This window comes from Ictalurus punctatus, chromosome 28, assembly GCF_001660625.3.
Source record: "Ictalurus punctatus breed USDA103 chromosome 28, Coco_2.0, whole genome shotgun sequence".
NCBI lineage: Eukaryota > Metazoa > Chordata > Actinopteri > Siluriformes > Ictaluridae > Ictalurus > Ictalurus punctatus.
This window is the reverse complement of record NC_030443.2, coordinates 5832104-5846710: the sequence shown is the minus strand read 5'-3', so window position 1 is coordinate 5846710 and position 14607 is coordinate 5832104. Positions and strand designations below refer to the sequence as shown.

Here is a 14607-nt window from a genome sequence, read left to right as displayed (position 1 = left end):
GTCGCTGATGTTCTTTGCTTTGTCATTCATTCCCTAAACGAAATTTGGTTGCGTCATGCTTCCTTGCCGTATGTACTGTAGTTACCGTCATTTGGATATGCTGCTACACCCGATGTCTGCTTTACTGACCAAATAAGATAAGCCTCTTTATATCTCTTGTAAATAAATAAAAGAGCGCTTTGGATAACACGAGAGCCGTGCATTGATTTGTCTGGTGATCTGAATGCATAATATTTTCCAAAGGAGAAATGACATGATGTAGAGGAATTATTATTATTATTATTATTATTATTATTATTATTAATTTTTATGGAGTGATAATATTAGAATTGTAATATTTATCGTATATATGCATTTATGTTTTTTTTTAACATTCCAGATACAAATAGTGTATATATTAGGCACGTTGGTACTCGATCCTTATTATTTATATTATTTTATACCTTATTTTATACAAAGTGACTTACAAACATTATAACCTCACAGACAGACAGTTCATATTTTTGCACAAAGGCAGTCGAAACGATTCCACGTTTTCTAGCTTGTTTATTGAATGTTTAGTGGATTCATTATTCGGCAGACAAGTAGCAAGTCAGAGAGCGTGGCAATGACTCAGGAGGTCGAGGGTTGGATTTGATTTACCTACATCTTGGAAGTCCTCTGAGAAATCCGACTTTCTGGTTAATAAATTGTTCTTTCCATCAAACTTGACACGCGTTCAGGATTTTATCCGATACGGAAATCATTTTATAGCAGAGAAATCATGAGATCGAAGTGACGCGGTGGTATATGTGCGATCCGGGAGTAGACGTAAACCCAGTCTAAAGTTCAACCTGGTAATAAACTTCAACCAAACACAATCCCATAACACAGATCAACATGGATCAAAACCCCAATCGCTTCACGTCTCTCGGGACCCATCAGTGCGTCCAGACCAGATTCCTCACACGACAACTGGATCAATTTCCTATTAGTATGTCACTTATTACTATATTAATATGCTTTAAAACGTGGTAATGCCTGTAATGCTTAAACTCAGGAAAACAAAGAAAGAAATGTGATTCAATTCAAGTCATGGGTATATTCATGTGCATGTACTAGCAGCTGCAGTTGAGCCAAATGAGTCAAATGACCCGGACTATGGTGTGACTGAAAGCCAACATCCTCACACACACACACACACACACACACACACACGAACCCAAACATACACATGATTCATACAATATCCCAGGGAATTTTCCTCGTCAGATGATCTGAGACTTGTCGATGGTCAGATGCCCTTGGTCAGCACACACACACACACATGCTCACAAACACTGATTCAGTTCAAAGCATTTATGTCGGTGTGTTGTAGCTACTTGTGTGAAGCCATATTACATCAATGCTCAAGCACTCACCAGGCATCATCTGAATCCTGCCGAGCTTTCAAAGGCTGGAGAGCAATGACAAGGAAGGAAAGAACGAGTGTAGAAAAGGATGAATAGAGAGAGGACAGTGGAGGAGTGCACGGCTGTTCTCATACCCTCATTCTTCCCTCTGCTGCTGCCGCGTGCTCTCTCTCTCTCTCTCTCTCGCTCTCTCTCTCTCTCTCACCTTCTCTCTCTTTCAGATTTCTGTCCCTTGCTTGGAGTGTTCCTGCCTTTTAGAGGGAGGCGGGACAGAAACTGAGCAACCTCTCCCTCTCTCTTTCTCTCTCTCTGTCTCGCTCTCTACTGCCATCTCCTGGGCTGTGTGGACCTGTCTCTCTCTCCTTCCCTCTATCCTTCTGAACTGTTTTTCCTTTTTAAATCTCTCTCTCTCTCTCTCTCTCTCTCTCTCTCTCTCTCTCTCTCTCTCTCTCACTGCGTGCTCATGTTATCTGTGTTTACAGCAAATACAAAGTTTTCACATGCTTGCACACCCACACACAAGCCATCTCCCTTCTCTTCCTGTTCTGGGTTTCTGTCTCCATGTTTGGGTGTCCGTTGCTTTCTTAGCTACGTCAGATACGCAGTCATTGGCGTTTCCAAGGTTTCCGAACAAATCCGCTGCCACGGGGAGACATCCGCTTGCTGGAGCTGGGTTTCTGGCAGGTTAGGTTATGGAGACTTTGATCCGACACTGAGGTACGGTATATATATATAAAAGGAGATTCGTCTTTCATGGGTGTCAGTAATTAGTTATTATACAGAGTTCTGAACATCTACATCATAGAAAGGTGATGTACTTGTCTTCGGGCCTTAGTATGGGTGCAGACTTCATCGAGTTAGGTTTGGCATCTGGATTACATCATTGTCAGTGCTATGATTTAGATTTATCATCAAAAGTATAGTACCAGACGACTAAAGTGTGGGAAGTGAGCTCGATTGATCCCCCATGTAATCTCACTCCTGTGTCTACCCGAACGTCAGACTGTGCTGTAGAGGAAAGCCCAGATCAGGTTATTCTTTCTGGATCAGGTTGCCAAGCAGCCCAGTGGCAATTCAAACCCCAAACAACAATCTAAAAAAAAAAAAAAAAAAAATCTAACTATAGCAGCAAATGCAGCTCATTTCTATAGAGCAAAAAGTGTGCTACAGAAGTTATTCCATCAATCTATAGCGACCAGAATACGCACATCGTTCATACATCATTGCTCGCAGATCACTCAATCACTTACAGATACTTGTGGCCAAAATCCCAGGACATACCTCAATACACACCGCAACATTCTGCGTAACAAAGCCAGATTTATCACAAGAATGACTCAAGATTGAGGCAACACTGGAGAACATCCTGCCCGCCAAAGCGTGATGCCCAGCTCCAACTCTACCAATTCTACTGAAATGGAAGCACTATTAGAGGCTGTGATCAGGATTCTCGATGACTGCCCTGTCTCAAGCATCTCGGGCTAAACAAGTATCCTCATCCCACATACTGTATGATGTGAAAAGGTTTCAAGGTGAACCACATCGCACTGAAAGTTATTACACTTTGTCATGTCTTTGCATTGTGTTAGTATGTGTGTAAATAGTGTGTATGTATGTAAGGCCGGTGGTTTTTGTTACTATAGGCCCCACATTTCCCCTGGAGAATCAATCATCAAAAATCCAACCATCCACCCATCCATCCATAGTGATGATGATGATAATAATAATAATAATAATAATAATAATAATAATCAAGGAATCTAATCTAAAAATATCAGTCTATGGCTATATAGAGATGACCGAGTATTTGTAAGGAGCTACTGTACTTTATATGGGCCTGGTATAGTCTGTGGGGGGTTTTTGGAAGAAAGACAGATCTTTTACACACGTAAACACCCATACCTTTTACTTTCTTGTCTTGCTATTGAGTGTGTGTTCTTCTGACTCGCAGTATGTAAGTGCATTGCTGCCACCGTGACTTTTCACAAGTGCGGATTAAAAACCCTTTCCTCTTTGTGAGGAAGTCATCAAATGCTGGAGCAGTTTAACGTCAAATGGGATTTATGAAAGTATATTATGAGTACATGACAAGTTGAAGCCTCATAAAATCATTTTAAAAAATGTTCTTAATAAAACAAGCCTTGGCCTATGTATTGAGAGAGACACAGAGAGACAGAGAGAGAGAGAGAGAGAGAGAGAGAGAGAGAGACAGACAGACAGACAGACAGAGAGACAGACAGAGACAGGGAGAGAGACTGAGAGAAACAAACAGAGAGAGAGACAGACACAGAGAGAGAGAGGGGCAGACAGAGAGAGTGGCATAGCATGAAAAGCCTTCCAGCTATTCCAAATTGTGATTCTGAGGAATAAATGTGAAGATGTGGCACGTGTCATGACTAGTGATAGCTAACCATCATTCAGGAAATCTTTAAGCTGTTTAAAAGTTTGAGAAGTCTTGTTAGAAGTATAGTGTTTTGAAACAACCCCAAGAAAGGGTTAAATAAATGGGAAAAAGAAAAGAAAAATTAACATAAACAAAAAAAACCTGTGCATGTGTGTGTGTGTGTGTGTGTGTGTGTGTGTGGCTTACATTCTTAAATCCTTTGGCCTGAACTGAAAATACAAAAAGATAAAGGGATTGGAGCGAGAGATAGAGAGGAAACGGTAAAAAGGACAGCGAATGAGAGAGAAAGTGAGGAGAGAGGGATAGAAGACGTGAAAGTGAGACAGAGCAGGAAGAAGGAAGGAAAAAGCACATTATCTACTATTGACCTCATTTACTATAATCTTTCTACATTTAAACGGTCTCTTATTCTCTCCCAGTCTCCCTTACATGCACACACACACACACACACACACACACACACACACACACACACACACACACATCACTATTCATGCCGCGCCAAATCCCTGCCTTTCATCTCCATTGAATCCCTGCAGCTGTTTGAGGCTGGCAGTATGCTAATGCAAACCGAACATATAATCAATCAAAACATATTAACACTCACTGCAAACTTTCATTCAAAACAGACAGTTCACTAAAACAACACCAAGCATTTTATATACCAGGCTTCAGCTAGCATCTTCCCCCTGTTTCCGCTCCAAGAAGTGTGTCTACATTTCTTATTCAATACAAAAGTACTGCATTTGAAAAGAAACCTAGCATAACATTCGAAATCTTCTCTATTCAGGAAGGTGTATTTCCAGCACCCTCTAATGGACAATCTTCTCAGTATGGCCAATCAGAAACCAGGATTTCATCATGTGACTATTTGACTCCTCAAAAAAAAAAAAATTCTGAGAAAATGTTCGCGAATCAAAGTTGCTATTCTGAACAATATTCACTGTACTGTGTGTGTGTGTGTATATATATATATATATATATGTATGTAACTTGATGTGAAACTTTGAATTTGATGAAACTAGAATTAATCAAAAAATCTCCTGAGTCTTGGCCAGTTACCAGTTTTACCTACCCTATAGCTAGGAGAGTAACAATGTTCTAAACAACATAAGCAACTGAGAATTAGCGAGTTAATGACATAGCTAACTTTGCTCTGAATATAATAATGTTTTTAGTGATTCGGCAACGGGGAGTTAGCTAGTTAGTGGTTTAGCGAACCTTGCTAGAAACGTTATAATGTTTGTTTTTTGTTTTAGCAAAATTAGCAGCTGAAAATTATCTAGTTAGTGGCTTTGCTAACATACCATAGCATGCTAACATAGCATACGTTAGTTAGTGGCTTTGCTAACATAGATGATTAAGGTGTGTTTACATATACAGCGATTTCACTGCCGCAAGTCAGCGGTCGCTGTATGATGAAATCGCCACTAGGTGTTCCTACTACTGGTTGTCATAGTAACATTTATCAGTGGGTGGCCCAACTAACATTCCACTTTTGACAACAAACTTGTTTTCTTGCCGCTAAAATGAAACATTCTGGAGGGAGAGAGTTTGTATATAAAATTCAGCTAGTGTACAGTATATATGCATCATATCCAACAAGATGAAGGAGAAACAGCATGTGCTCTTTGCTATTCCGGTCATCTGTCTGCAGCGAATGTGCAAGTGCCGGACTGTCTGGGTCCACGAAACAATTTGGACTCGCAGGCAGCATGGCGGATCATAGATCATGTGCGCTCTACTGTCTTCACTCCCATTGGTAGTCGCTACCTTCATATGGTGCGTTCAAATCAAAGTCGCGACTTGTAATTCCCAACCTCGAACCAGGAAAAGCCCAAGAAAACTTCAACTTGGGTTACTCTTCTCAACTGCGACTGCCTCCTCGGCTTATAGAGTGACGTCAAATCGACATGGCTGCACACAGCATCAGAAGTAAACATAACAGCAGTTCTTACCTTTAAATGAGTTAAACGGTATATACAAGTACTAGCTTTAGATCAATCAGCATACAGATATATTTGCTTGTGAAATCTGTAACTGACTATACAGTTCACTGTTTGAGGAGAAAACTATCTATCACTCATTACAGTTAGCTGGCTAGCTTGTTGCTAAGAAAATACGAGCATGGAAGCATCTGTTTGTTTGTTTGTTTTTTTGTTTCATTTGTTGAATGCACTGAGATAAAACAAAATGACGTCATTCCAACCAAAGAATTACCACTCACAAAGACAGTTGAATGCCGTAATAATGTTTTCAGCAATTTAGCAACTAAGAGTTAGCGAATGATCAGTTTAGCTAACCTACCTATGAAAGTAATAAGGTTTTTAGCAATTTAGCAACTGAGCAGTAGGAGCTTAGATAATCTAGTTAGGAGAGTAAAATTTGTGATAAATAGTGACAGTTATACTTATAATACTGATGAATATGTTTAGTTTACCTTATATTTAGTTTAGTACCTAAAATAGCGCTTTTTAAAAAAATCATTAAAAAAAAAAAATCACACATCTTATTCATGGTCAAACCGAAATCAAGATTTCATCATGGGTGAGGACTTTCAATCCTCAGAGAAAATGGCTGCCAACCAAAGTTGCTATACTGTACAATATACAGTATATACCGTGCTGTTGTTAAAATACAATGACTTTGCATTTTGATTAATTTAATTGAATAAACCTTTGTTGTTGTTGTTGTTGTTGTTGTTTTTTAGCAAAACTAGCAACTGAGAGTTAGCTAGTTAGTGGTTTAGATAACCTAGATGGGAGAGTAGTGATGTTTTTAGCCATTTAGCAATAGAAAATTAGCTACTTAGTGGCTTAGCTAACCTTCCTAGGAAGGTAATAATTGTTTAAAATAAAATTAGGGGCTGATAGTTAGTTAGTAGCTTTCGTTAAAGGGATTTTATTTAATATTTCAGTTATCTCATTTTTTAAAAAATGACTAAATTAAAATAGTCATACTATAACTATACTGATGAATATTTGATTGTTATTTATTCACTACAGATATTCTTTAGCGTAAACATATTCTGCAAGAGTTTTGTTTAGTGAACCTGTTTACTGTAGTTTAATACTTCATTTAGCTCTCTTTTTTTTATTTTAAACCAAATGAATTTTAAAATATTTACACCTTATTTATGGAAGTCGATGCACAAAATCCCTTCACATGCTTGAGGGTTTGCCTACTACAAGGTGTGAATACAAATAAGAGATGGAAGGAATGTGAAGAGAAATTGAGAAAAACTTTATTGCATGTTTGAAAATACTAGTTACCTTAAAATCCTTACCCTCATGTCAAAGTGATCTGAAGATCATCTCCGACTGACTTGTGATCCATAATGATCTTTTTTTGCTCATTAGAGAAACTTGGCCCATAACATACAGTTTCATTTTAGAGTAATGAATTGATTCAGATCCTAAATTCATTTCGCTCCTAATAGAGTACATGGGTTAAATATGAAAAATTGTAGCTTTTATGTAATAGTGTTTGGATAATAAATATTTTAATTGTGTCACTGACAGAAAAACCATGCTTCAAATATAGTACATTAGTAGTTCATTAATAGTTCATTAGTAGTACATTGGTGGTTAATTAGTAGTACATTAGCAGTTCATTATTAGTTAATTAGTAGTTCAGTAGTACATTATTAACAGCATTCATAATGCATAATAATTCACGTTGCTACTTTAAGGTTGTTGTGATAGCATATGCATTTAAGGCTTTTTAAAATATATATATATTAAAAGTTCAACAGAGCCATCTTGACAGTTTGATTAAAAACATCTCTTGCTCAGACCTTCCTTCTTTTTCAGACAATGAACCTCTTTTTTTTTTATCAGAATAAGTTTATTAAGCAATACATTCATGCTGAGATTTGTTCCAATATCACAGTTTCCTTGACGACATCATTTGTGAAGGAGAGAGAGCGCGATAAAAAAAGAGAGAGAGAGAATGAACAATATGGACAGAAAAGGGCTGAATGTAAATATCTGTCAGTGACCTTGGAATTTCTTAAAACTGTTGAATGTCACAAAAACATTACAGCATTTGTTTTTGACTAGAACATACGATGGAATAGTGGAATAGTGTATTCACGCATATTTACACAATATACGTTTAAGACTGACGTGAAATCGAATTTGCATAATTTCTGATGCTATATTATTAACAGATCTTTCTCTGAAACCTGATGGAATGCTCTTATATGCAACATTTCCCAATAATGGTCTAAACACATGCTTAATAGTTAAACTGTGGTGTTGATGCATATTGTATTAACAATACAGCTTAGGTGCTGCTTATAATATTTTAAGGAGCTTTGGTTAAAGTCCCAAAGAACAAGATTTCTTATGATCTCCTACATCACTTTTGCCACAAAACAGACTTTTTTTAAAAATTACATGTAAATGTACTGATTTCTTTGCACATCAAAGATGTGCAATGGTGTATCAATATACCATGATATAGAAATCTGAAATAGTCATATTGTTAAAATATTCTACTTATAGAACAATCATAACTGCTAAAAGAAAAATACTGTAATGAATATTTCCCAAATCCAAGTCCATATGTTAATACTCATAATACTCCTGCGCAGTTATATAAGTTTTTAATCATCATCTTTAAAAATGTTGAGTTATAGACCAACTGAGTTGTATAATTGTCATGCGGGGATTTTTTAAAACCCTTTCTAGCAGTTCACTATTTGCCTTTTCAGACATTTTCAATCAGTATGAACAAATGAATTATTTTAGTGCCTCAAGTCTGTTATACAGTAAGATTAGTCAGGACACTGTTGGGTTTCTGTGTGTAGAGTACAGGTATAGTGACTGTGTTTAGCTGCTGGTGAGCAGGCTGATGGGAAACAATTCACACTTCTCCACAATAACATTGGTACAGAGATAAAACGGACAGTACAACTAAAGTTTTTTTGAGAGGAAAACATCATATACAACTGCCGCAATGGTAAAAAGAGTTCAAATTCTAATTTGCGGTTGTGGTATAATATTTAAAAAAAAAAAAAAAAAAAGTTTCACAGAAAATATGATATATTGCAGGTGAAACCTGATGGCCTTTCATCTAAAAAGTGCTCTTTTACATAATACATTCCATTTTTTACCGGCATACAAACATTGTTCTGTAGCATTTTTTTTCTTACTGATAATGCAGTTTCTGTATTTTTCTATATATTTTTTTTAATACAATTCTCTCATTTATACAACTGAGCAGTTGAGGGTTAAGGGCCTTGCTCAAGGGCCCAGTGGTGGCAGATCAGTGGTGCTGAGATTTGAACCTTCCAATCAGAAGTCCAATGTCTTTACCACTGAGCTACCACTACCTCAAAATAGGGTGCTAATACTTTTGCACTGCACTCAGGACGGAGCCTGCTCTTCACATTACATTATGGATGATAGGAGAGTGAAAGAGAGATCTTGTAGCTGCTTAAGGCGATAACTGGAAAGAAAGTAAAGTATAAGCATAGGGAAGGATTGGAAATCGATGTTAATTGCTGCGTTTATGTAATGAGGAAAAACCAGGGCGTACAGCAAATTAAGGATGAGTTTAAACAGGAGAAACACACCGAGGTTCGGGGTTATGCTCAAGCCCTGAGAGAAAAAAACCTGGTGAAAATATCAATGCTTTATTGCAATCATGCAAAAAAAAAAAATGCCTTTATTTATTTTACAGTCATTTTCAATTCAACAAAAGTGAGAACCAGTTCCTGATCTTTTCTAACCTTTAATACGAGCAGTCGTGTGTGTCAGTAAACATATGCGTTGTGATTACTGATGCTAAAATTCCCTGACGTATGAGTGCTTGGTGCAAATGGAGCTTTATACGAGTCTTTGGCTATTGGTATTAGACTGTCTGGCGACACAAAATGCAATTTCATTCATAGGACTGAGAGAGAGAGAGAGAGAGAGAGAGAGACAGAGAATAGTAGAGAGTCTTGTGCTCTGGATATCAATTGGATCAAACTACTGTACCAAAATACATGAACACATCAGACCTACAAATCAAAATATTGTTTAAATATAATATACTTCTGACTGATACTACTTCCAAAAATGCTAAATAAACATCTGCTCACGGATAACCTCGCCATATTAACAATTACAGTTTTTTTTATTTTTTTTATTTGCTTATGTGAACCATCGACCGTACAAATGCCTGTGGAAGTTGTTGCTATAGAAATGGGGAGCGTATCTGTGTTCCCAGGGTCCTATGTTTTTCAACTCTCATGACATCATGACTTATGTATCTAATTTAATCCAGTTTGTTTCTATGCTAGTATGTCTGCTCACAGACATGCTCAACAACATTGTCTTGATATTCATGATATACATTTATTTTAAGTGTGACTTAAACACACACACACACACACACACACACACACACACGTACTCGTGTGTGAGACGTGTGAAAATGTCCCAGTCTGAAGGGCTCACGTATGCCTCATCATCCTTGATATGTGACTTGGGGTAAAAATAAATTGGATTGATTTATTTTCCCGCCTCTTTCGTTACGTAGGAAGTGGAGGGAATTGGAGGCCCGACTAACATGATTCAAAACACAGTACAATCAGAGCCTCAGACAATTACCATCATACTGGAGAGCTGTTAGCCGGTGCATCCTTGAAACGATACAGAGTAGGTGATTTAAAGCTGGAGTTATACGTCAGCATAAAATGAGAACTGGGACATGTTCATCCTTAACATTTTGTTCCTTTTATGACCGTCTATATGTGTTTTGAACCGTATGGACGGATGTATGAATGTAGACTAACAGCTATTTTCAGAGCAGCACGAATGAGAGTTCAGTATGTGCAACTTTGTTCATTTTCCAAGTCCATAACTTTCATAAATTTCAAGTGTGGATGAAGGATGGATTTTAAACGAATGTATGTTTAAACTACTGTATGATGTTATTCATTTAAATGTGTCTTTGGTGTTTAAAGTTAATAGAGCCCTGCCTACATAAAACCTTTGGATAAGTTTTACTTACTAATGTGTGTTAACAGAATATTGAACTGGGGAACATACAGTAGGACCCTGGGAACATAGAAATGATAATGTCTTCACGCTAAGAAATTAGCAACTGCAAGTTCAATCAGCACACTCGGACTAAATTCAGAGCGGGGAATTCAAAAGCGCCGTGGTATCAAACAAAATACAGTATTTACAGTGCATCCTGAAGAGACATTAGTCTTTTGGTGGGTGATAACTAACGCCAATGCTTTCTAAAGTGTTCCTGAATGCTAACCTGCTGTTGTATTTTTATTCTCTCTTGGTGTAAGTGTTAAGCAGAGATACAAGATGAAAACTGCTTTATTTGCTATCTCGCTAGCTAGTGAAAGAGATTAAGGGTCAATACCACACCACAAACTGGACAGAAACAAATCAGTCAGCACACTGCTGCATGTCCATTTCCTGACTGATTTGTTTACAAACCGAAGCTGCTGCCTTTCTGCTAGCAAAGAAGTGCTAGGCTCTAGCAGAGAACTTCCACCGTTAAACAGCAGATAGTAGGTTGTATTTTAAAAACATATTTCAAACACACACACACACACACACAAGGCTTTGATGTATACTAATACTAAATATGCTAATATTATGAGTATTAGCATAACAGGATGTGTCAAACCCACACACTTAATCCAATTAAATAAACACTTTTAGGATTTGGGATTTTGGGGCTTGCATCATATTTTAATGTCATATTTAGGGAAATACTGATGTGTGGGACTGTCAGAAACATTGTTTTGAGATTTAGGTTTCTGAGATTTAGATTTTAACAACAAATGCTAAGACATGGACATGCTAGCAGCTAATGACTAGAGACAAGAGAGAGAAATGTTGAGATTTTTTTTCCCAAGGTGACGCATGAGGGTATAATTAGCAAAAGGCTACTTTTGGCAAAGACTATCCGAGTGTAGGTTAGAGCTAAATATAGTGACAGGAATATTGATGCTTGGTCCTATCAGGCGAGGAACACTGCAGTGCAAGTTTGGAGTATGACGCAATACAGGGTTAGAAAGTTGTTCGAAAGCTTGAAGTAGAAGCAGCTAATGTGCGCATGTTGGAGGCGTGAAAATGATTTTAATGAGCTAATTCAGCACGAATGCTGGGGCAGAAAAAAGTAGCTTGATGATCTTTGGGCTTGAGAGAATATTTCAGGACGTTTCTGCAGTCGTGAGTGAAGGCAAGAAGTGGAAGAATATCCAGTTTTTACACTTTCCGTAGCTGATTTTGCCCTTTTTTTGTTGCTTTTTTCACTCTCTTTCACACTCTCTACCACTTTACCTTTTCTTCATTTCTTCTGCTCCTGGCAAGAGTCTGAGCATGTACTATATATTTCCAAATACCGGTGTCTACTGGGTGTTCATGCAGCAGTTGCAGTGTGTATGTATATGTTTAGCACACTGTTGTATTTTGAAAAAAAAAAAATGTGGAAGAAGCTTAACATTATTGTTGACATGTGGATATGTTGTCACTCGACCACGATTCTGATTGGTCAGGAGGTGTTGATTCATTTTCAATAACTGAAGCTCTGGCAGTAATTCAAAGCACAGGTTTATAGTTCATGATCGTTTCTATAGGAACAATTTATTCACGTGGACTTGCACCTTCTACATTTAATAATCAATTATAATATGATTACAATAAAAGAATGTTGTTTACTTAACAAAAAAAAAAGTCGATATGATGAAGCTTTCTGTAAGGAGATTTACGGATGTTATGGAAGGAGTCTCAGGGCGCACGGTGGCTTAGCATGTTCGCTTCACACCTCCAGGGTCGGGGGTTCGATGCCTGCCACTGCCCTGTGTGTGTGGAGTTTGCATGTTCTCTCCGTGTCACGAGGGTTTCCTCCGGGTACTCCGGTTTCCTCCCCCAGTCCAAAGACATGATGGTAGGCTGATTGGCATGTCCAAAGCGTCCGTAGTGTATGAATGGGTGTGTGAGTGTGTATGTGATTGTGCCCTGCGATGAATTGGCACCCCGCCTTGTGCCCCATGCTCCCTGGGATAGGCTCCAGGTTCCCGCGACTCAGTAGGATAAGTGATATAGAAAATGGATGGATGGATGGATGGATGGAAGGAGTCTCCAGTGTCAGCGCTTTGTAACAGTCACTTTGCACTTTCTGGTTTCTCAGTCAGTCACGAGTTATTTGTTCGTTTTTTTTTTTTCTTATTATTATTAACTTCAAGACAGGGTGGGGGAAAGTCGGTGAGGGAATGACCGTTTATACAGTAGCTGTAATAATGTAAGTGATAAAAAATATGAAGTGTCATCCGTTAATAAATAAGAAGTTTGTATTTCCTTTGCTTGTATTTCCTCATTTGTAAGTCGCTTTGGATAAAAGCGTCTGCTTAATGAATAAATGTAAGAAGTTGTTAGTCTTGGCAAATAGCTGTGGTTTAAGAGGAATTCACACTAATCGGTAAATTATCAACTTCAGGGTGGTAACAGTAGTTGGCGTTCTCTTGGCCGATTTCGATTTTTTCCCCTATTACGTCACACCATGTCAGGTTTTATTCCTTATGTAAAGTAAAACATTTGTGCCAAGGTCCATAGACATTTCATCACAGGAAAGAGTCAGTAAACAGAATGCCTATTTGCACAATTGTAGCCCATTCAGTAGCAAGATAGCTAATTATTGCACACAAGTTAACTTTATTGCACACACTATAATTTAATTAGAGATACATTTAGGCATTCTGTGAACCACAGAGTTGGTTACTGAGACCCGGGCGAATAATCACGTACAATAAAATAACCACTACGGCTTCTATGGATTTCTCCTGTTTAGAGTGCTTTGTTCAATTTAATGAATTCACTTAAATATATAATGTTTTCTACCCCAGGCTATACTTTGTATCAAACGTTTTCAAGAGAAGAGTTTTTGCGATAGAAATGACTATAGAAATCATTGTTTCTAAAACCTGAGAATGAAGGAAAGAGGGTAGGGTATAGAGATGGAGAAATGACAGACTGGAGTGTAAAGCTCTGTCGGTTTTTCACAGCATGTCGGCAGCGACCTTGATAAGCAGCTTGCTGTGAAACGCAGACACACACACACTTGCCACATTTCTACTCATGTGCATACATAAATCTTTAAGCACTCCCTTATACATCAGTAACAGCTGCCATAAACAGAAACGTTCGCTTCAGTGAACGGCGACCGGTTTCACCTACACAAACGCCAGATGCACATGCATGTGCAATGCTGTACAATTAGTTATGAATGCAGATTAAATGCTGGGAAAGCATTAAAAAAATTGTTGCATTCTGTTAACGCTGTCTATAGCCTGTATTTATAAACTGTTTATTATGACCTTGACTGAACTACTTTGCTAATTATCTATAATAATGTCTTATATAATAAAATTCAGTTACTATAATTGATTTTATTTAATATGACAAAAATTTGCGTGAAAATACGTGGAGGGAAACATACAGTCGTGCTTGAAAGTTTGTGAACCCTTTAAAAAAATTTTCTACATCTGCATAAAGATGACCTAAACATTGTTAGATTTTCACAGAAATCCTAAAAGTAGACAAAGAAAATCCAATTAAACAAATGAGACAAAAATATTATATTTGGTCATTTACTTATTGAGGAAAATGATCCAAAATTACATTTCTGTGAGAGGCAAAAGAACGTGAACCTCTAGGATTAGCAGTTAATTTGAAGGTGAAATTAGAGTCAGGTGTTTTCACTCAATGGGATTACAATCCTGTTTTATTTCAAGAACAGGGATCTATCAAACTCTGATCTTCACAACACGTTTGTGGAAGTGTATCATGGAGG

At 37.6% G+C, this 14607-nt stretch overlaps 1 protein-coding gene across 5 annotated transcripts in view; it reads right to left on the bottom strand.

The window, feature by feature from the left end:
* dab2ipb (DAB2 interacting protein b) overlaps positions 1-14607 on the bottom strand; it is a 150769-nt gene that overhangs the window by 56708 nt on the left and 79454 nt on the right. The window contains exon 1 of one of the 5 annotated variants that reach the window (XM_017459670.3): positions 1401-2548. The exons of 3 other annotated variants lie outside the window; for them this stretch is intronic. The gene's annotated coding sequence lies outside the window, so the exon portion shown is untranslated. Of the gene's footprint in view, positions 1-1400; positions 2549-14607 lie in introns of those variants that run through there. One more of the 5 variants, XM_017459671.3, reaches the window with a different exon arrangement.